Raw genomic sequence first — 21,460 nt, 5'->3', positions numbered from 1 at the left:
ATGAGGTAGGAGAAAAGCTGTTTAAGAACCTTTTATTTTAACTCTAGTTCATGCAGCCTGAGGTTCCTTCACTTCATTACAGCATATCTGTAGATCAGATATTAGGAAAAATTTCTTCACCAAAAGGGTGCTCAGGCATTGGAACAGGCTGCCCACAGAAGTGGTGAAATCACCGCCCCTGAAGTGTTCAAAAACTGTACAGATGAGGCCGCTAGTGACGAGGTTTAGTGGTGGACTTGGCAGTCCCGTGGTAACAGTTGGACTCAATGATCTTAAAGATCTTTTCCAACCTAATTGATTCTGTAATTCTATATTCATGAAGCACTATTTTAGAGACTCACCAGTCCTGTTGGTTTGAGCTCCACTTTAAGAGGGAATGCAAGTTAGCATTACCTCCATGCTCTAGCTGATTCAAGGTCTGGTCCCATCTCTCTCACCAGCTTTTTAAAGGTCACAGAAACTCAACACCCCTCTCAGAGACAACGTGCAAGTGTGTCATAACTGAACAAGAAAGAGACAGCAACAAGTAGCTTATTAGCTGTTGGGGGTAGGTTGTTTGTCTTGTGGCAGTTCTTCACAATATGTTCTCATGCTTCCAGCACTCCAGAAGTTCCTTTTGCTTAAGCTCATTTGATTAATTCATCCATTGTGAGCGATGACTGTATCATTTAGAAAACACCGAGACAACCAAATTCAATATCCCAGGTTTCTGGATGGTGCTTATATCTTTGTGCATTCATATTTAGTAAGGACCTCCAGATGCTCCCATTGCAGATGGTCAATGCCTGGCAGAAGGCTTACAGAATATTTACTGACCCCTAAAAACCTCTTAGAAAGCTACAGAGGGGAAGCAATGTATGAAAAAACTCAATGACATATATTTCTCTGAATCTAAATAATATCTACTAGAGAGAAAATACTACCGAAAAATAGTAGCTTCATCCAAACCTTCTTCATGAATTGAAGCACAGGTTTAAAATTGAAATTCTTTAGGCCAATATAAAATGATTCTTCTTCCCCTAAGCTAGAAGATGTGCTTTTTATCCTTTAAAGAGGCCACTAGCTGTACATATTGATAAAGTGCTCCTTCTCCAGTCCAAGGAAGATTTTAAACTTTCAAGGGATTACAGGATTTTATATTGTTAGTGGATAAACCTAATCTTCTGCTACCCATGTCCTGGAATCCCTAATAATGAAGAAAAGAAACCAAGGATTAAAAGCTAGTGGTATTACAGCTGTCAACACATCAGCCTTAATTTTTCAAAAGCTTTCACATAGGTACAGTGATGTGTCTGGAGTCTTTTGCTGAAAGTACTTGATCAGTTTCACATTGATAAGATAACCAGAAGTTATTTTTATAAGTGTAGCACATCCTCATAAGCATACTAGATTCACTTTAAATTATGCCTTCTCCACTGTTACAGGTATTTGGAAAGATATGGTCATTTAGGATGTAAAGGCATTCAAAGGCATCCTGGTAAGAACTGTTATTACAGTATTGACCAGTAGTTTGGTATGTCATAGCATCCTGACAGCTAGTGAAAAGGGGAGATGAAAATGTGTTGTGAGGCAATGATTACCTTTTTCCCTATAATGCTGAAGTGGTGACATAAATCCCTAACTTAGCAAATCACAGTGCTTCATTTCTTCTGCTTCAGAGCTCCTTGCTTCTGCAAGAGACAGGTGAGCTACTGGGACTCTCCTAAACCAATGGCAACATTTACATTGGATGTTATGACATGACTATGGCCAAAAAATTCCAACAGGGTGAAGGCTGATGTGAGAAGTTGTGTTGCTTGCAGCCTTCTGGGAATTATGACTATGACAGAAGAAAATCTTTAAAGAAAAAAAAAGCCAGGATACACATTTTACACATTTTTTTTTCCTTATTTTTTTCTTGTGTCAAGGTTAAAGTTCGCATCAAGGAGAAAAGAACTTAAAGAAATAAGGATTCTTAGGTTTTGGATTTCACAGTTGTTAGATTCTCGGAGAGGTACATTAGAATACCAGCTTCATGGCATACATACACAAGTCCAGATTTCTGACACCTGGGGAACCTGAACATGCCTAAGTCTATAGGAACTGACAAGATGCATCCCAAATGCCTAAGGAATTAGCTGATGTGGTTACCAAGCCATTCGCCATGATATTTGAAAGTCAATATCACACCCATTTTTAAAAAGGGTAGAAAGAGGACCCTGGGAACTACCGACCTGTCAGCCTCACCTCTGTGCCAGGGAAGACCATGGATCCTCCTAGAAAATATGCCAAGGGACATGGAGGACAGGGAGGTAGTTCAGAACAGCCAGCAGGGCTTGTTCAAGGGCAAGTCCTGCCTGACCAACCTAGTGACCTTCTATGATGGAGTGACTACATCAGTGCACCACTGAAGAGCCGCGGATGTCATCTATGTGGACTTCTGTAAGGCCTTTGACATGGTCCACTACAAAAGTGTTCTCTCTGAATTGGAGAGATATGGAGGGGGTTTGGAACTACATGACCTTCTTTTCCAATCCTAACCATTCTATGATTGTGTGGATGAAGAATTGGTTGGATGATTGCATCCAGAGGGTAGTGGTCAATTGGCTCAATGTCCAGATGGAGACTGGTGACAAGTAGTGTCCCTCTGGGGTCCATGCTGGAACAAGTACTGTTTAATATCACCATTAATTGGCTTATATAGGTTCTATTAACTTCAAAAAAATTGCAGAAAGCGTTAGTAATTAATTCAGCTCCCCATGGGAGAAAACTTAAAGAATTATATAGAATCACTGACTCCACTGGAGGCACAGCACAGAGGTATCTCGGGGCAGCTGATTAAAACCAGAACCTCTGCTCAGTGACCCTACGTAGTGAATAATTGCCCACCTTTGGCGTAGGAAACGTAAAATTTCCCCTTTTCCTCCACCCATCTCTAGGGAAAAAACTCCTAGGCAGCTACCTAAATTGAGTATTGACGTTTCCTCTCACATACTCGGGTTATTCTTGGATAAATCAGAGGAAAGTGCTCAAATAGAGCTGTATTGGGAGGAAAAAAAGGAAACAGACTTTGGAAAAATCTTCACATCTCTCTTTTACATTGATCCAAGAAGCTAACAGGCAATTAACTACTGCAGTGGTACACTGCCACCTAGAAGAAGCACTTCAAGACATCACAGACATCCTATCTGATTATTAAAGAGCAAAGATGCCATCACACTGGCCAGATCTTTGCAGTTTGACCTTTGAATATTAAGTTGTCTCCAATACGCACACCTACCAGACAAAGGTTTAAGCCCAGTGAGAGACATTATAATTGAAAGAAGAAAGAAACTGATGTCAGAAATGTAGAATACCATTCCTATTAAAAAGTTAACTTACATTGATTTACTGCATGTGCATATCTTGCTATTGTGATAATAAATTGACAAAAGAGCCTTTGAGAATAGCCGAAGAAAACAAACTTCTTATGGAGGTTTCTTGTCTGTGAAAGCCCTTTCAGAAATAAAATAGCGCAATTAAGAAAACGAGGCAGATCAAAGAACTCAACAGCAAAATATTGTCTTAGAGTACCAGAATGTTATTCTACATTTGCTATTCACAAAGGCTACCCAGTATTGCTTTGTTACTGGGTTTCATTGTTGTTGGTCCCCCGTGTCTCCCCCACCCCTAGTATCACTGCTCTTAACTCTATCTGAACTAAGCATCCTGTGAAATGTTCAGTCCCTCTCAGCCAGGGGAAGTAGTCAGGCAGCCAGGGGGAGTTCAACATTTGACCTTAGATCTATGGAGCACATTGTCACCTCCATACTGATGTGAAACAGGCTATAAGTCTATCAGTGATGTTTTTTCTCATACAAGCAGCAAGACACACGTCACATAACTAGCAAGAAACCCCCCCCAAACTTAACTTCAGCCTACATTATCCCATCCAGAACTCCTTGATCACCTGATAAGTCTAAAGATGAGAGGTTTAAATCAGGCTACTGAGATAAAAGTTTTGATTTTTACTGGTTCAGATATTTCAAATCAAAATCTGGACTTCCTGTGAATGCACATACAGCCTTAACCTCAATTCAAATACAAGCACAATGAACTCCTGGACAGAAACAGCAGATGACTGAAAGGTCTAGACCCTGTCCACAATGTAATCCAAAGCAGTTTTGTACAGTATTTAACCTCAACATCTGAACTAGAAGTTAAGGTATGCTTTGAATGCCTCTCTGTACAAATGAACAACTGTATTTGCACTTACTTTAACCTATATTGTAAATTTTATTAATGAATGAATTATCCCTGTGCAACAACAGAAACATTTTGTCTTATGATTATAGTTGGCCACTTAATTAAAAGATTAAATAAACTTTCACGTTATCTAAAACAATAAAAAAAAAAAAAAGTATTTTCTATTAAACCAAAGAATGCAGAAGGTTGCCATTTCTTACTCATCATCACTTGCTACTGCATGAACATTCAGGTTTTGTTCATCCCTCTGAAATCTCTGCAAAAAATGCAATATACTCTGTGTACAAACTGCATAATGCAAAACAATCTCCCTATGAATGCTTACACCAACAGAGTAAACACGTTAGTGTCGCTCACACATTCAAGGAATTCCATTACTGAGTGCTGCTTAATCTCGGAATTAAGCCACGAATTAGTCTTCCATCATATAATAATAAAGTCAAAGGAACTCTGAGATTAAATATTTTATCAGAAATGATGATTATGCTGAACAGTAACCATTCACTAGTAATTCAGATAGTGGGAATGCGGGACACTTACATGCTTTCTGAACAATGCAGATTATCTTTCAGAAATGGATGAGCTGCTGTGGCTAAACTATTGCATAAAAACATAAAACCACAGAGCTTCAGGGGGTTTGAGAGGTCACTGCACTGAACGTATTGCTGCACTGCCCAAGGCAGGATCACTTATACTTCCATCATTCCTGAAACACTTTCCCATCCCTTTCTTTGAGAGTTCCAATAACTGAAACTTCAGAACTCCCCAAACAGCACTTATCATCTTTGCTTCAGAAAGCATTCCCTAAAGACTTTTTCTTGCTATGATATAAGTCTATTACCTATTATAGTCACCACAGACTCCTACGCAAGCTTTTCTATTTTACAATAGTATTTCTGTACATAATTACTATTATGCCCCTCTCAGAGTCCTCTTCAGCCTGAAAATCCCGACATTTGTAAATCTTTCTTCATATTTCACATTTTCAGATAAATCTTGTTTCTCTTTAGGCCCTCTATAAATGATGGTTCAAATCTTTTTTGAAATGTCTTGTCTCCAAACTGGAGAACAGTAGGTTTGTACTGTGTACAGCATAGCTGTAACCTCTTCATTCAAGGCTAGTAAAGCGTGTGGTTCAGATATGCTCTTTCCACTCCAGAACTGTTTGATCTTTTTTACAGAAGCACAAAACCTCTGACTCCTGCGCAGTTCATAAGGCACCACAGACCCACTGCTTCATTCTGAAAAATAGAATAAAAAAAATAAAATTCTCCTAAATCAGTGGCTTCTCTTATCTTTGTGTAGTTGATTACTTCTGTGTAAATCGGAGAACACAGCACCATTTATCCCTGCTGAATTTCATCCTATCTTTTCAGACCAGCCTTTATTCAACTGAATGATTTTGAATTTTAATCTTGTCCTGCAAAATGTCAGCTATTCCTTCCACACCTCTGTTTCCTTCCAGCAAGTCTTACAAGTCTTACAAACTTACCCCTTGTTCCATCACTCAGGTCTTTCATTGCATCATTATTCCTTATTTTTTAGTAAGTAAAACCAAATTAAGGCAGTGTGAAATGGGATTTCAAGCGATACTTGTTTTATTTTCACCATGAACTATTCTTTGGTAACTATTCTATGGATATCTTACCCACACAGTTTTTCACCATTTGCTCTATTTTAGATGCTTACAAAGCAGAACTAGAATATTGCTTATGGGCCCTTCCCCTGTCCCCCCTTCATTTTCATGAGATGTTTAATATTTCTTCTCTTCCAGTCTTCTAGAACTGCACTCATTCTCTGTAACTCTTCAAAGTAACAGTCTGAGGCTGCAGTAGTATTCCTATTCTAGACCAGATCTCACACCTTTCTATCTATGCAAAAGTGTTGCTAGTTTTCAGTCTTCTATCAATGGTAGTTGCCTGTTCTGCAAGTACACTCGAGCAGGAGGAAGGCTTCTGTATTTATAGAACGCTTCTGGGTATGTGTGATACTTGAGTTCCAGGGGCAACAGGTCACCAGAGAGTTGTGTGGGAGGTATTGAGGAATGGAGGCAGAGGGAGAGATTACAAATTCTTGCTTTTGATAGACATTTCTTTCTTTTTTTCCTCCCTCTCTCTAATAACTTTTCCTTTGGGAGGATGCATAATAAAAACCTCCAGGTGTTTCATCAAGGAGTTTTTCTAACCCTCTGCCCTTTTGCCACAGAAATCCCCTTTGAATATAACAGCATGATCCATGTTCAGTGAGAAACAGCAGCACCTCTTTAACAAAAATATAAGCAGCCCAGTAATTAGGGCAAATTTTCTCATGTACCCTTTCTTTCTCTGTGCAAATTGCCAGTAGCCATTAAAAATATTCTGGTTTATTAAATCTGAGCAGCAAACATCTGTCAAAGAAAAGGTATCTCTTTAATAAATGTTGTGGGCTTTTTTAATTTTCCTCTCAAATGGGCTAACCTTTTGGGTTTTTAAGAGGCACTGGAGGTTGTTTGCTAAGAAACTGAAGGGTGCTTACACTTTTATGTTCAAATATTTCATGTGAACTTTACCCGTTTCATGCTTCTTTATTCTATTAAACTACCTATTAGTGGATCCCAGCCTCAAACAACCTCAATCTAGTACTATCTATAGTATAAAACCTTCGAGATTAGAGAGGAGTGAAGCATGAGTCTGAACTGCATCAACAGTTCAGACTCCAGCTATACAAACTCATACCTGAAGGCAAGCACCATAGCATTTACCTGTTACATTCTTGACAGAAAAACAAATAAAAACCAACGATAACGCCTGCCCAGACTCCCCACCACTGCATTCTTTGGGCTTTGAGTGTGTTGTAATAGAGAATTAACCTACCAAATTGTAGAAAAATTGGGTCACAGAGTGTTCAGAAATTTAAACTGCACAGAGAACAATAATCCATGGGCATGTTGAAAGGATGAAGTCTGAATGAGAACACTGCATTATTTATAAGCTAATTATGAACATACATATTTTTTATCTCTGCACTGTGACCTGGGGCTCAAGTGCCAAGGAGACTGAAAAGACATCATGACTCAGAATGGAATTAACTTTAAAAAAAGCATTTTCACAGCTTCAGGTCTTTTTATGAGCATCAGCAAGGCTAAGAGAAGGAACACAAGCAGAGTGAAGTCAGTAGAATAACTGTTCTTTCCAATAAAACAAAGGTTTAGAAAAGACACTGCACCTTCAAACATTAATCCATGCTTGAGGACAGCAATAAATAACAATCAAAAGTTAATCAGTGCTCAGTGCCTGAAACATAAAGAATATATGTCTTTCTCTAACTTGCAAACTGCAGCTGACAGAAGGGGTATCCAGATCCCTAGATTTTGACTCTTTGCCTCTTACAGACAACTCATCAAGTTTTTTTGATGAAGATTTTATGCCACAACACAGTTGCATCCTTTCTTCTGGCACATACTGACTGTCTACCCCCACATTTGGAGTGAGGCAGTTTCAGACACATGCTTCAAGTCATCACATCTCTTCTGCAAGGAAGCAACCACACAAAATCCCCTGCATAAGTAATCTTTTACTTTTTTACTTTTCCACCGTGCATGCTTCTCGTAGCAATGATACTTTGCTGAGACATTCAGTATGATGAAAAATGGCTGTATTCAGAGTATGAAAAGGAAACAGAAAATGCGTTGCCTACAGTAACACTGAAAAAATACAGTAACAGCTATAATACATGGCTGGAGACCTGTTCTGGGCAGAAGCAGCTTCCAACACAGACTTACATAGTGCTAAACACCAGATCTAGTATGTGTCGTTTAGATAATATCACAATATAGTCTTGGCACTCCTCAGATTCTTCTTCTATACTCCCTAAAGTACACAAGTTTGTTCATGAAATTTTGAAATTTTATGCAATTTCATAAGGAAACTGTCCAGAAAACATCTGGTCTTTCAAAGGACCTTAGAAAAATCTATGACAGTTAAAAAGCACACAGACATACTATCACATCCTGAAGTTTCTTCAGTCAGCTGCTAAACACCTAAGAAACACCCTTCACAGAAGGAATTAAGAGAAATCAGGTATGTGTTCCAACCCTTACACCTACCAATTCCCAGACCATATCAGCTTCCCCTCTATAACGCTTAAAGCCATCAGTAGGATAAATATGGCTACAGTCCCAGTATCATTGCTTGTTCTTCGCATATTCAGCAACTGTGGGTCACTCCTTCCCCATCCATTTGCAAGAAAACACAGAACTGGTTGTTACTGGCCAGCTACCAACGGCAAAATTAAAAACCTGAGTGCCAAATGGGCACAGCTGCATCAACTACTGCTGAGCTGTATGCAGACCTGCCAAATAATAGCCGTCTCACTTCGGCTGAACTGGGATGCATCAGAGCCACTGTCAAAAGCACAGTTAAGGAGCCATTTTTTCCCATTGAATGAGTTCCTCTTCAATCACCAGTTAAAACTAGTCTATACAAAACAAAGGACACTGCATAAACAAAACCATCCAGTCGAGGAGTAGAAAAACTTCTCCCTGCAGTACAGTCACACCTCAGACAATGCAACTAATCTGAAACACCATCTGCCCCCACAGCAGAAAGTGTCTGAGACATGTATTCATTATTATTAATAAATTAAACAACATATGCACCCCACAGATGCTTTGGAGCATTAAGGTATGGATAAGACTGAAAGAAAAAAATTAAACCCGTAATTTTTTATACCTACTTCTTTGTTTTGTTTTAAACAAATAATGTTGTCTTTCCCCTATTTTTTTATTTTCAAGAAAAAAAAGGTTTGAGTTTTCACTTTCAAGCTGTGGAAGGCCGAGACAAAAAGCCATCTTTTATGCGAGATGTTTTCTTTTAAGAAAAAAGGATTGACATTTCTAATGGAAATAAATCCTGAACAGATATGACTCAGCTATGAAAGAATCAGTGAAGTTATGTCTCAAAATGTCTATCACTACATTATAACAACTGCATGACTCCCATCAAATTTGTCTTAATTTCTTTTCAGGAAAGTAATGGTTTGAGGGGAAGTGAGGGGAGAAGGGGTTGTTGGGGTTTTGTTTGGTTTGTTTGGTTTTGGTTTTGTTTGTTTGGGAGTTTTTTGTTTGTGCATTTGGTTTGGCTTGGTTGGTTTTTGTGTTTGGGTTTGTTTGGGGGTTTTTTTTGTGGGTTTTCTGTTTGGTTTTTCAAGTCAAGAGCACTCAAGTGATGCTGCTTCAGCAGGACAAGCCTCAAGTCAAAATTTGTCTCAGCATCTGAGAGCTTTTTGTTTTGCTTTACAAAAGCACAACAGATTTCTCGTCTGAGGAACACCCAGAACTGCTTTTTGCAATGGCAATAAAAGTCCCCAAACTTTTTGTTTTCCCTACGGACCAATGAAATGAATTACAGCAATAGTTCAAAGCACCATTGCTCCCTGCTACCTAAATCACAATCAGATAAGAATAGGCAAAAGTCATAGGAATTCTACCTGGAATACTACTGTCAGCTTTTATCTCATTGCTTGATAACCATTTGCAGGAACTTTTTCCTTCAAACATATCCTCCTTTTCTGTCTTTCATTGTAGATTTTTCAGAAAGGCCTTTCATCAGCTAATCCACTCTTTAAACTTTAATAGTTGCAGTTACTTTTCCCAAAATGGATTCTGTGGCCATATTTATTCCTTACCCGAAACATGTGCTCTTAGAAACCAGCCATGCATTCCTGCAAGGAGGAGGCAGCAGATGCTGTAACTGCGCCTCTGGAGAAGGGAACACAGCTTTCACTGCTGCCATCCCCTCCCTCAAAGAACACAGGCAAGTCACGCAGTGATGCCATGCTTTATTTCAGCATCTGTGACGTGAGGCCAAGTAATTGCTTCCTCCTACAGAATCTGACATATATTAAGCAATGGGCGTGAAATGACTCATATTGCAGAAAACGCCACAAAAAACCCCAGCTTGTTTCTGAGCCTATTAGGTGTGTAGAGGGCTATAGCATGTACTACACTCTTCCGCCTGCACTACACTGTAGTTCCCAATTGAGATGCTTCACATTACCTAAAATAATAATAAGAGAAAAAGTATTTAATATGTATTTTAATTAAATTAGTGAAATTTAATATATGTTAAGATTAATAATAGGAATAATGTTAGAATAACAATCCTCTTTCATTAAAACTCCTCCAGGTTTTACTATTTAACTAAAAGAGCAGCAACTCCCTCTAAAGGGGAAACCCATCCCAACAAGAATGTATCAATTACGCCTCATCCTCCATCTTTGTATCTTAATCTGAGGGTGTCATTTTGCACCATTGATTTTTAAGCAGAAATCTCCACTGAGCTCAATGGGGATTTCTGTTAAAAAATCAATGGCACAGTATGGCTCGGGATATTTAAATTAACCCTGGAATCTGCTTTAATCTACTTTCTTTCCTCTTGCTTTAGCATGTGGAGAAAACTGCTATTTTTGTGTCTCTATTGAGTACATTTTAAGAGATTAAATTAACCAGACTCCACACATGTACGAAGAGTTATTATTTTTACTCTTTTAAAGATAAACCTTCTTGACATGTTGGTTTTCCATAAAATGGCACAGTGGTAGACAAAGTGCAGTTCAGCTGTGTTGTGGGGGAGAAAGCAGGATGCAGCAGACTCGGAGTGAGTACTAATACACTGGGAAAACTAAGAGTCTATTGAAATCAACCTAGAAATGTGGTTTCTTTCCAACCCTGTGTATTGCTTTTCATTTACTTTGTAGTCAGGGCACATAAGAATTTGTTTGAAGGATGTTTACTGTACTTTCGTAAGCTCCTGTGTGTGATGCAGTGGCTTTCACTCAAATATAACTCTTCTGGCTATCTATAGAGACTTTAGGACTACTGGGACACACATACACACACAGAAGCAATTGCTTCTTACTGAAGAAAACTGGAAATGTCATTTTTAGAGTATTTCTTTTTTTCTACACAAGAAAAAGGTTTCTACAACCTCATTCAATTATGTGAAAAAGAAAACATTCCTGTATCTCCTCCAGTTGTTTCTTGTAATTCTCCTTAACAGCTTCCTTATTCTCCAGCAATGCCAAAGTGTATCCCATGTCTTGTCCTGTAGGTCCAAGGTTTCAAGTCATTCGGATGGCCTTTGGTCATGAATATGTTTGGCCTGTATCATTTAGATTTGATTTTACACTATCCTGAATGAGCAAACAAGGCTGAAAGGGCCTGGGTTTTACATGGTTTGATAGTTGTTTCTTGCCAACTCAGCTGAAGGCACCCTAAAACAAAATTAGGAATCTAGAGCACGTATCTTCTTGCCACCTTGGAAACTAAACCCTGAGATATGTTTTACAAAATAGTACAGCCTTGTTCATGGGCCAAAAAAAGTAAATATATAGAATCAAAAGGAGTTTTGATGGATGCTGGAACAATGTGGAGGAATCAGGCATGATGTTAAGCAGATTGCATCGCTCTGAAGGGACAGACAGTTCTCAAGGAAATGGTGAGAATGAATTATCCCCACAAAAAAGCGAAAACCTTACAATAGTTATCAGTAACTTTCCTGAGGCAGTTATGCCAAACCCACTCTCCAATTCTTCCTCCACACAAATCTAAGAATTGTCGAGGCTTTGCGGCTGCAAGGACATACACATAGGGAAGACAAATACACTCTGTGCTCTAGAACTACCTTCAGAAACAGAATGAAACACTCGTTACATTATGTGCCTGCTCTAATTCGATGCAAATCAATGGCAGACTACTGATTTCATTGGAAGCAAACTGGGGATGCCTTATGATGCTTCAAAAGGGCAAACTGTGAAAGATCGAGAATCAGCTTGTCACAAAACAACATTTATGTTAATTGTCATAGGCCTCACTCTTCATATTTGGCTAAGGATCTTACTGCATCCTCAATTACATGTCTCTCCTTTGCATTATGTCAGTTATCCATACAAAAGGAACAGCTGGTAAGCTGACTATTCCCCATGAGCTGTTCTGGGAGCTAAGATGTCTTGAAAAGATTCTGTAACCACATCTTCTGATATTTCTTCAAAACACTCGAAGCTATATAAAGGTGAGATAATTTTAACAATAAATATTCAATCTCCTAAAAAGAATTGATAGAGCATAGAATCATAGAATGGGTTGGGTTGGGAAGGACCTAAAGATCATCATGACCTAAAGATCCTGGCCTCAGACTAGACCATCTCACCCAAGGCTTTGTCCAACCTGGCCTTAAACACTGCCAGGTTGGACATTTCCCACTTCTTTGGGCAACCTGTTCCAGTGCCTCACCATCCTCACAGTAAAGAACTTCCTTATATCTAACCTGAACTTCCCCTGTTTAAGTTTAAACCCATTACCTCTTGTCCTACTGCTACAGTCATTCTCCATCAACCTTGTAGGCCCCCTTCAGATACTGGAAGGCTGCTATGAGGTCTCCACACAGCCTTCTCTTCTCCATGCTGAACAGCCCCAACTTGTTTATTCCCCATCTGCTTATATAAATCATCGTTAACCAAAACTAGATTAACATTAATCACAAACCACAGTTTTCTGTGCTTTCCTGTAGGACTCTGCTCAGGAGAGCTGTTTTAGATCAACTGTAGTCAAGTAAGCTTGCTGTCACTTGGTGATATAGTAGCATCTAGTCAGCACTAGATATAGTGTTCACACTGAATAATGCTGCAGGCACGGATGCCTTACTACATTTAGAATTGAGCACCGATGTTATTACACTTTGTTCTAATACAGACTTAAGGGAAACAATATAGAGGCCATTATTTCTGAGACTATAAAAATAGCAAGAACAGAAAGTCTGGAATTGCTGAATACACCCTTGAAGTCAAGGGTCCTACAGCAAATCTATAATATAGCTATTGTTCCAAGTTTTCTAACTAGTAGCTGGTAGTAGAAGTGTTGTGAAGAATTGGTTTTCCTTGCTAAAGAGCTTAAAAATTCAACCAGTCTTCTACTGTCCCACTTGCTCAGAAAAACAATGCCCGTATTTCAATATGAGCTTCCACGTGAGAAGTTCAAAGTACTTGTAGAGCTTAATTTGACACACATAGTTGCTCACTGTCTTAGTAAAATATCTCACATGGTAGTAACACAAGGAGATCATACCCTGATCTTAGAAGGAAAGCAGGACATTAAACAGGATGTTGTAAAAGTGATGAAACCCAAAGAGAATGCATATCTCATTGTTAAAGCTAGCTAAAACCTAGAATTCCCACTACACAGAGAAAAATCACATTTGTATTCATTTAAATAATAATAAATCCTATCCTACTCTGCTTCCCAAATATCTAAGGATTTTAATAGGTTTCATGATATTGTATTTAAATTGTAACTTTCTCCCTTTTAATAGTAGTGTCTTGATGTAACATGACATGTTCTTATTTTTCTATTGCTTTAGATCTACATAAGCAGCTATCTCCTAATATATACTGAATATTTTTCCAGAAGAAAGCATTTGTGCTGATGTCACAGTGAAAAAAAAAAAATGCCAGTTACTAAACATTATTACTTTAGATATGTCCAGAAACAATTAAAAATAGTTTTAAATAAACTCATGCTGCACAGGTAATTATAATACTTAAACCAGAAGCAATTAACTCAGAAGAAATTAAACTTTCAAATAAGGTTTGCAACAGTTTGGGTCACAAAAGGTGACAAGGGCTACTGGAGAACAATACCAGTGCACAGGTGAAGTTTATGCTCTTGGGAATGTCTCTGAAAGAAGCTGTTTACAAAAAGACAAGCAATACCCTGTGAAAAACATCTGCTTTGCCAGCAGCAAGCTATCAGTAGGGAAGATGAGACTGGAAGTAGCATATAATTTCCACATTTTGTGTAAACATGTGTATAGTTACCACTCACTCATAACTGTCTCTTTTTCAGTTTTCAGGAAGAGGCTTGCAGCTGACCCAAGTCATGGAACAAAAGTCCTCTCCACATGCTTTTGTGCAAAACTTTCACATCAAGAAATGTACAGCTGCAAGATTTTTGTTTTCCTTTTTATTCTTTATCTTGTGGATTGATTCCCTAAGAAAAGGAACATGTTTGGTATAAGCCATTTCAGGTGCTTTCCCAGTGGGAAATACAAAGCCCATCGTTTCTAAGAAAACTCATGTGATGTTGGGAAGGAATGTCTTGTTACAAAACAAAAGTCACAGCCATAAATAATGACACTTTCTCAAACCAGCAAGATCTATCCCATTTCCAGCTGAAAATACCAGCCAGAGTGCCTGAATATTCACTTTGTACGGCACAGGACCACGTAACATGTTAAGCACTACAGAGGAATTAATGACCCAGGCTTTGAGATCCACATATTAACATCCATTTCTCCAAATGCTCTATTCTCTTCAATAAGTCACAAGAAAGTTTAAGTTCATTCAGTCTTCCCTGCCTGTCTTCTGAGAGATAGAATTGCAATTCGAAATACAGTTCTTCAGTTGCAAATTACCTATAACTGTGCCTGGGAAAGGCATTGTGCTTCCCTTCCAACTGCTTTTTTAGGTCTTTAATGTATCAGCATGGACCAAGATCTCTCAAAGGAAAGGGTTTTCTTTGTAAGTTAAGCTGCAATTGTTTACAGGACTATTTAGAGCCATACAAGCTTTGGGACACATTCAACATCTATTACCTGTCTGTTCCACACTGTGAATCTTTCCCCTGTGTTGCACTTTGAGTTCAGATGTGCAGCTCACCTGCAATGTGAACTTTCAGAGCATGAGATTTCTCAGTGATTCTGGCCCCTTCTGAGTTACTCTGCCCTGCCCTTTGACGTGGTCAGTCTCTCTCACTCTCACCCTCCCCAACCTTCTTTTCGCTTTGGAGAAAAACATACAAGAATACACAAGAACAAATTCAAAACATGAAATACAAACACATGTAGGTTCTCTTGGACTTTATCCCCTAATCTGCTGCATAAGGACAGCAAATTTAAATAAGTTCTATTTCTACTGTGGGCTTCCACCAGCAATATTTTCTTCTCCCCTTCCAATTCTACAGTCGCATTAGCTGTACCTGCCCTTTCTTCATGCCTACTCACTACCTAACCAGAAAGGCCCCAGTCTGAAACTTAAACCTGAGCTCAGAATTCTGATGTCCTATGGGTAACTTTAAAAACACCTTCCAGGAAATTCAGTCTCACAAAATAAAAATTTCCAGTTTCCCTGGGAATGCTCATGTGGCTCCTAAGAATTCACATTACAAAGCTCAAAGTTTTAATGTTCACCTCTGTGAGCCTTGTATAGTAAGAATCATAAAGCACAAGAACAATGGATCTTGTTCTCAAATAAATTCATTGAAAATATCCTAAAACATTTTATAAATTGGATTTTCTGTCTAACACAGCATAATGCACAACAATGTACCAGGCACATGTGTCCTTTGGAATGACCTGGACAATGATCCTCCCCCCTTTGGGGTGGTTGCACCACTCACAGCATACACAGTAAAACCTTTTTATCCCATTGCAAGAGTTTCAACAAGCAGAGCAGAACCTTGCAAATGTGCATGCAAGACACACAAATAAAGTTTTGTTTATCGAGTGACGGATGTCTCAGAATTGCATCTTTTTTAGTAACGAACAGTTGCACATTGTTACAGGACATAGCTTTGTCAATCATTGGATGCTATTAATGTTAGTGTGACAAATAATTTAAACTTTTTTTTAAGCTGTTCTGCTGCAGGAAGATTTAAAGACTATTAGTTTAAATTATAAGAAGCAAGAGTAACTTGGACATATAATGCAATGAGTTTTATAATTGACAGGCATGATTACATTTTTGCAATAAAATATATGCCAGTACCTCAGCAAATTATTGCCTAATGCTGTATGAATCTGGCATTAATGAAGAAGTTGAAAAATAAACAACAGCAGCAGCTTGAAGTACAAAAATCATCAATGCATATTTGAGACTAATGTGATTAAGAACAACATGATGTGTGAACACAGATTGCTTCTTAGTTCAGCATTTCTCATTTTCATACAGTTTACCAGATTCCACTAGCTAGCCTAGATTAGAGATGTTACATGCCCATTCTGTTTTCTAAGTGGAGCAAAATTTACATTCTTGGGACTATATCCTATTAGTGTAGGCAGATGGATTTTTCAAACTTGTTTGCCCCAGGATTAGATGAACATGAGTTTGCAATATTTTAAAGCCATCTACACATTTTGAAATTAAGTGAAAGCCTGAAGAATTAAAAAAGATTCAAAAGGAATAAAGAATGGTTCTTCTTCTTGCTAAATGGGAAAGGATTAAAATGGTACGTGAGCAATGACCAGTTCTTAGCCATATTGTTTCAAACTAGAAAATAACTGTCATGGGCTCAAAAGTGATTTAGTATAGAAGCTTCAACGTCTCCTTTTGCTTACTGGGAACATAAAACCTGCCGGATTACCTGTGAAAAATAGCCTATATACCTTACTAAAACTTCTCAGGAGGTGGACAATTTCATATCTATCAAAAAATATATCCCCTCCTCCCAACAGCAATGTCATATCCACTAAACAGCAAACTCACATTTTTCAAGTACCACATCTGAAGTGCCTCAGAAATAACTTTGACAATTTCAACCCACCTCCTGCTGGGATAAAATTGTCTAAGTGCAAGCTGACATGGGCCATTTCAAATGCCCTTAGAACTAATGTCTTTTCTGCCTCTCACTCCATCAGCGAGTAGGCCGGGGGTACACAAGAAGCTGGGAGGGTACACAGCTGAGACAGCTGACCCCAACTGACCCAAGGGATATTCTGTACCATATGATGTCATGATGTCAGTATATAAAGCTGTGGGAAGAAGGAGAAAGGGGGATATTTGGAGTGATGGTGTTTGTCCTGGCTTGGTTTGTTGCTTGCTTTGTGGGATTTTCAGGGTTTAAGACTTTACCTCAACTTTACTAAGAGGATTAACCCATGAGATGAGATTTTCTGTGTGCTCTCATGCTTTTTAGCAATTCATGTTGACATCAAAGACTCTTCTGACATAGAGCAGATGGAAAATGGAAGAACTTGCTCAAAAATATCACAAGAGTTTGGTTTGACGTATGAAGAACTCAGCCCAGAGTCCCTGCACAGTTGCCTGGTGAGCGTGGCAGACTGTCAGGGATAATTCTTTCTGGTTTCATAGTAGCATGGTTAATGCTTCAGAATGATTTCTTTGACTTTTTTGTCACAGAAGGTAGCCATTGACTGTCAGTGAATCATTGCACTGCTAAATTCTTTACTGAACACCACTCCTTTGCTCACTTCTGCAAACTCCTTACTGTCCATAGTTTTACTCCTGTGAGGGTATTTTGCGATTAAAATGCAAGCACCCAACCATACCACTGTAATTAGTTACAGTCAAACAGATGTTTCCATCATGCACCCATTTATTCAAGGGCTGAATAATCTTTACACTCAAACTGACTTTGGCATAGTAGAGATCCTGCCTTTGTGGAGAAGTTTCTTTTTTTTTAATCTATGGGAAAAAAAAAAAAAAAAGTTTAAAATGTTGGGGCTTTTTTTTAAATCTATTCAGTCATTTTGTCATTACAAGTACCAATTTCAAAAAACATTAATGAGAAGCTAAGATACTGATTTTTCAGAGCAGAAGACATTTATTCTATGTCTGCTTTCTATTCCAATTACACTAAATGCTTAATGATGTAAATCTAATCACTCCCTGGAATACACAGCGCTCCCATATACTACTGACAGCTCGCTATCACTAGAAGATCATAACCTGACAATTTAGAGGAAAGATTTTTTTCTATACTTCAACTACGTTTAAACATTTTATCCATAAAAGTGCAAGTTCATGTTACAGATTTTATAAATAACCCAATGTTTCTATTTGGACTAAACAGTCCCTTTAGTGTGTTCCAATACACTTTCTTACTGCTGCATGTCCTTGATCACCTATGAGATTAAATTCTGGTAAAATTTTTAATATGCCTTTAAAAGCCTTTCATGTGTCAAGAAATCACTGCTTTCTTTCATTGTCAAGGAGGCATTTAAATAATATATCAAAAATATGCAGCAGTGTCCCTGAGGAACACATTTAACAGACAGGTTTCCTTCAGATTTTTCCCTTTCCCCGCCAGAAGTAACCTGGTATTTGGTCTGCTTTGCACTGCCAGCCTGAATGTGATTGTGGGTTATCAGTTACCATCTAAATGGATAAGACTCACTGAAAACATCACTCGTGTTTATAAAATTAACTGTGTCTGGCATTCTGGGGACAAATTTCAACCTCTCTGGTGCTTTGATGGAAACACTAGCAATGGGGCTTTCCTATTTCTTCTAATCAACTACAACAAGGGGAAGGGATCTAGGAATGGCTTAAGGTCAAATCATGTCATTTCTGATGTTCATAGAATCTCTGAACTAGCTATTCATTCTTTGAGCAGAGGGTAATTGCAGTTGTAAGCCTTCACTGCCGTGGCTGAACTACAGAACCTACTTCAGATCCAGAAATCTTTGCCATTGCCTCCAAAGTGCTGTGGGTTTATGCAAATTGTTATTCTATTTAATTAAATATATAATATATAAACACTGCTTGAAAAACACTGTCTTACTATCAAAAGTGATGTGTCTCTTTCTAGAGTAGCTAAAAAAGGTTAATGGATACTTTAGGTTTGGTTATTTGGTATACACCATAGGAAACTCAGGTATATGCACCATATAAAATATACTTGCCACTTGTTTTTACAAATCATGTAAAACCTATACATCTAATTTGCTGATGCAAGTTCATGCATAAAAGTTGTCTATATGCACATATTTGTTTTACAGTGACTATGACTAGCTGCATACTTCTGAGAATCTACTGTAAGCCACACAACCAAGCTCAATCATAGTATACTGTTACCAAGGTTAGACTGCCAGGGAAATTACCATCTCATCTTTAGTTTTGAAAAAGAAGCCACAAAGAAGTAATTTAACTCCAGTACATCTTCATTTAGGTGAAGCCTATTTTAACACACCTATAGCTTGAGAAGCCAGAATTCTTAAATCTGACCTAAGAGCAACACCAAGAGCAAAACAGCTGAACAGCATGAGAGCACCAACAAGTAAGATTCTCCCCACAAGCACTCTGCCTGCAACTCCCCAAGAGTATTCTTAATGACTTTTGGTCAGCCTTACTGCAGCATCATCATCAGCTACTCCTACACTGGCTGGTTTGCTCCCATACAGCCTGTATTGCCAGCCCAAGAGGGAGAATCCTTGTATCTCAGGAGTGCAGCAGCCAGCAGGCAAAGAGCATTCAAGCTCCTCTGTTCAGCCTCCAATGCCTGCCATAACACATCTCATGAAATTAAATGGTATAAGGAAGTCTTGCACTGGTTGTCAAGGCAAAAGCCACCTGTAGTGTGCACTACCACTAAAGTCCTCCTAAAATGGAGGTGAAGGGAAGCTCCCATTAACTTAACTGGCAGTAGCAGCGTGAAGCATTTTTAATCTGTAAGGTGCATGTAACTTGAGAAAATTGGTTGAAATTCATAATATCTAAATTACTAAAGAAAATCAATTTTCAGTGTGTTGTAGGTTATGCCTTTCCCTCTCTTTGGTATTTTTTATAAAGCACTGTGATCTTTCATTGGGGTATTTACTGCTTAGTTATGTATATCTGTTTATATATATATACACACATATCAAAGAGGTTATATATATCTAACCAGTATTAGTATCTGCTTTGAAACTAACAAGTTGAAACCCACCTGCAGTCAAGGAGGAGAAAATGTTCAGAACTGACAGCTCCAAGGAGTAAGGCCCTTTATTTATGGCCCAGGAAGATAGCATACTGACTGTAGCAACAAAAACTGCTCTACTACGATGTTTCAATTAAAATCCGACCTGTTGACAACTTTCAGCCACTGCTCTAAGCCCAATCATGTCCTCATTTTGGGTAACATTTGAAGCACAAATGCCCATCTTTGCATCAGATTGCTGCAGTCCCCATCAGCAGCCACCTGGTAAGTACCAGAACCAGGATAAACTTCCACTGCAGACCAGTGCACATAAAATGCCTATGTGAAAATTCAGCATTTGTTAGGGAATTAGGTCATTTCAAATTCATTTTTAGATAATTATTCACTAAAGAAGACTGCTGATACACAGATGACCCCAATTACATTTCTGTTAATACATAAAGAAACTCTATAACTACTTCCTACTATTCTGCACTCAGGAAAACACTGATCTCGGCAAGAAGAGAAGTTTGATTATGTGAGCATTACATTCTGTATCCTTTGCTTGGCTGTTAAGCTTATAAAATCACACAATCCAATACTACTTCCAAAACCCAATCTCATAGACAAACAAATATCTGGATACAAACTCCAAATTATCCTACGCTGGCATGAATACAGAAATTTAATGCATGATCTGGGCACACATGTACACATTTTCCTGCTACAGTTCTCAGCCTGGATATGGAGATCATCCTCCCTTTGCTCCTCCCTATTGTAGCCGTAACCGTCAGACTAGAAGGTATCACACAGTATCACAGTATGTTAGAGATTGGAAGGGACCTCAAAAGATCATCTAGTCCAATACCCCTGCCAGAGCAGGAACACCTAGATAAGATTACGCAGGAATGTGTCCAGGCGGGTTTTGAATGTCTCCAGAGAAGGAGACTCCACAACCTCCCTGGGCAGCCTGTTCCAGTGTTCCGTCACCCTCACTGAGAAGAAGCTTCTTCTCAAGTTTAAGTGGAACCTCTTGTGTTCCAGTTTATACCCATTACCCCTTGTCTTATCATTGTTTGCCATTGAGAAGAGCCTGGCTCCATCCTCATGGCACTCCCCCTTTATATATTTATATACACTAATAAGGTCCCCCCGCAGTCTCCTCTTCTCCAAACTATAGAGACCCAGCTCCCTCAGCCTTTCCTCATAAGGGAGATGCTCCACTCCCTTAATCATCTTTGTCGCCCTGCGCTGGACTCTCTCCAGCAGGTCCCTGTCCTTCTTGAACTGAGGGGCCCAGAACTGGACACAATATTCCAGATGCGGTCTCACCAGGGCAGAGTAGAGGGGAAGGAGGACCTCTCTCGACCTACTGACCACCCCCCTTCTAATACACCCCAGGATGCCATTGGCCTTCTTGGCCACAAGGGCACAGTGTTGGCTCATGGTCATCCTGCCGTCCACTAGGACCCCCAGGTCCCTCTCCCCTACACTACTCTCTAACAGGTCGTTCCCCAACCTATACTGGAACCTGGGGTTGTTCCTGCCCAGATGCAGGACTCTACACTTTCC

Source organism: Psittacula echo (assembly GCF_963264785.1).
Source record: "Psittacula echo genome assembly, chromosome: 10".
Taxonomy (NCBI): Eukaryota; Metazoa; Chordata; class Aves; order Psittaciformes; family Psittacidae; genus Psittacula; species Psittacula echo.
This window is presented reverse-complemented; position numbering follows the sequence as displayed.